The sequence below is a fragment of the Microtus ochrogaster genome, unplaced genomic scaffold (assembly GCF_000317375.1).
Source record: "Microtus ochrogaster isolate Prairie Vole_2 unplaced genomic scaffold, MicOch1.0 UNK5, whole genome shotgun sequence".
NCBI classification, from domain to species: domain Eukaryota; kingdom Metazoa; phylum Chordata; class Mammalia; order Rodentia; family Cricetidae; genus Microtus; species Microtus ochrogaster.
The window spans coordinates 13,431,508-13,434,592 of NW_004949103.1; the positions used below are offsets into that span (position 1 = coordinate 13,431,508).

The 3,085-nt window shown below is 38.0% G+C and overlaps 1 protein-coding gene across 5 annotated transcripts in view; it reads right to left on the reverse strand.

The window, feature by feature from the left end:
• The window catches only part of Kcnip4 (potassium voltage-gated channel interacting protein 4), a 1,047,644-nt gene that overhangs the window by 8,882 nt on the left and 1,035,677 nt on the right, over positions 1-3,085 (reverse strand). The window lies entirely within an intron of this gene.

Genomic DNA, 3,085 nt, shown 5'->3' on the forward strand with positions numbered 1-3,085 from the left:
CCTCGAACTCCCAGAGATCCGCCTACCTCTGCCTTCCGAGTGCTGGGATTAAAGGCGTGCGCCACCACCACCCAGCCCATACATATGATCTTAAATGTGTTGTAGATATTGGATATATTTTATTCTATATGCATATGTTTACAGGATTACATATACATGTTGCACATTATATCATTGTTGCACTTATACCAGCATTTTAGTATTGGCTAACATCACATATTATTTGGTATTTTTATTTACTATTACAAATATTTTGTCACATCACTGAAAATCTTTTGTGACCTCTTTGAAGTAATTGTATGGTTGACTCATAAAAGTGTATCATGTTTACAAAACAGGAATAATTTTATGCTTTGATATAATAGTTTAATCAATGACTTCTGAACATTTTGAACCACAATAAAAATCACACTGTTTTTTTTTGTTTTTTTTGGTTTTTTTTAATTTTTAAGATTTCTTTTTTACTCTGTTATGTGGAGTTTTGCCTGCATGAATGTCTGGGCCTTTAAAGGCTGGAAGTTGGAACTGGATCCCCTGGAACTGGAGCCACAGACTGTTGTGAGTTGCCATGTGGGTGTTGAGAATTGAACCCCTTGTCCTGTAGAAGAGCAACCCATGCTCTTAAATGCAGAATTATTGCTCCAGCCCCCAAGAATCATATTTTAAATGGCAATCCACCACCACCCAGAGAGATACAAACACACATTAATGGAAATGTAATTTTATGCAACCATGGGCCTGAACTTGAAGTTATCATGATGATAGCCTTCATTTTTCTCTCACTATTTTTCTAAAATGTTATGGTCACTGAACTCTAATTTCTGTACCTCCATGGCTTCATTTGAAGCTTGCATGCTGCGCAGTGATATGGATATAAAACAACTCATTTTGTTACTTCCTATTGTTGAATATGTAAATTAATTAAAATGTTTCTTTTTAGAAATGATTCTGCAGCAAACTTTTTTCTCTTTTTCTCCAAATTTTGTCTCATTTTCCTAAGGAAGAAGAATTAGTAAGTGGCCCTAAGACACAGAAATTTAATGTAATCATGATGAGACATTGTTACTTTGAGGACTGTCTGGCTCAGCAGTCCCTTGTGTTAGAAAATGCCAGCTGCTCATGTCACCCAAGGAATGCACACTGTGCTGTTGTATTTGCTTTGTAGATGGGTGCTCGGGGCTGTGACAAAAAGCACTGAGCTTGGAAACAGCAGTGTTGGAAGCAGAAACAGACTTCTGGTTCGAATTCCAGGCTTCCCTTTTAGTTTGGACTGAGGTCAAGGCCTGTGGTCATGTAGAATATCAAGCTACCGATGTGAGCCTCACAGTCATTGCTGGCTTTTTAGGAAAGAATTGTGGGGTGATGTGAAGGGGGAGCTCCGGACCACTTCAGTCTCTGACGAGTGGCATTGCAGAACAGTTAGAGGTGTCAGTGTTTTTTTGAGACAGGGTTCCTCTGTGTAGGACTGGCTGTCTTGGAATTCACCTGATAGACCAATCTGGCCTCAAACTCATAGAGATCCACCTGTCTCTGTCTCCCAAGTGCTAAGATTAAAGGCATGCACCACCATGGCCTGGCAGGAATTCATAATTGTTTACATCAGTGAATAAATATATTAGAAAAAGAGCCTCTGAAAAGTCAGCAGAACCAGTTTGTGTATTCATGTGCAGATATAAATGCTATTGGATGGCAGGAGTGGCTTAAAGATGCTGTCTAATAAGTGTATGTCCAGGGTTACAACCTCAGCTGAGAGCTACAGATACTGACTTCAGACTGTGGAGACTAAACAGATTGTAACCAGGACCCCTGACCTTACTAGCACTGAAAATTTTTCATGAGACATAATTTTCTGTCCTCATTAGATGAATATTTTAGTGTCAACAGCTTTAAATAGAGGTAAGTTAAAGTGACAATAGAGCCGACAGAAACATTTCTTCCTGACTATACTACAACAGTATGAGTATCAGGATAAGTGGGGTCACACAGGCTTTTAATGCAAGATATAAAATAAATATTAAAGTAATATAAATAAGTGCTGCATTTATTTATTTCTGCCTGGAGATGGAAGGACAGATTGTCCATGTAGAATTCCAAATAACTAAGTTATCTCTTTTGCTTCCCTTCATGCACAATGATTTCTTTCTAATGAGCATTGTTTTGCAATCGGGGAGACACTGTACTACACAACTTAACAAATACTGTTTTAGGCAGTAGGTCAGACAAGGTCAGCATCTACTGTTATGAATCATTTGGACAGTCTGAAATCACTCTACATGATAAAATAGTCCTCTCCCTCTGCACTCCGGATTTCCCAAACCAATAACCCCAATGTAATCAAGAGAGAGAACCACCATAGAAATCTGAACTGAAGGCATTTTACCAAATGCCTGAGCAATGCCTCCTCAAAATTTTCAAGATAGTTACAAACAAGGCAAGCCTAAGATGCTGTCTGCAAGAGTCTACGGTGGCATTATGTCTAAATCAAATGTGTCCAGGGCTAAATGAAATGTAATCCTAAATGGGGTACTTGGGTCAGAAAAAGGACATCCAGGAAAATCCAAAGAAATCTGAATATAGCATGGAATTTAGTTAATAATAATGTGTTCATATTCCTTAACTGGTCCAAGAATGTTCTATTAACCTATGATATAAAAAAGAGGTACTGTATGTCATATGGGATTTCTGTGCTATCTGCATTTGTATGTAAGTGCAAAACATGGATAATATTAAGCAGTTATTATAAAATGAGTTATAAAAAAGAGATAGGTCATCAGACCATGGGAACAGTTACAGATATTTATTATATGTATACTTTTCTTGATCTGTTATACTCTGTTGGTTCCAAAATTTTAGAGAATATGAAGGCCTTGGCCATAAAGAGAGTCACAGGACATATAGTTGGAGGTTACAGAAAGTGGAGGGGAAAGCATCTGGGCCATAAAGTGCTGGACCTCTGATGTTAAGAAATGAAAAGCTTCTGTAAAGCAAAGGACACTGTCACTAAGACAAAAAGGCAACCTACTGACTGGGAGAAGATCGTCACCAATCCTGCAACAGACAAAGGTCTGATCTCCAAAATATATAA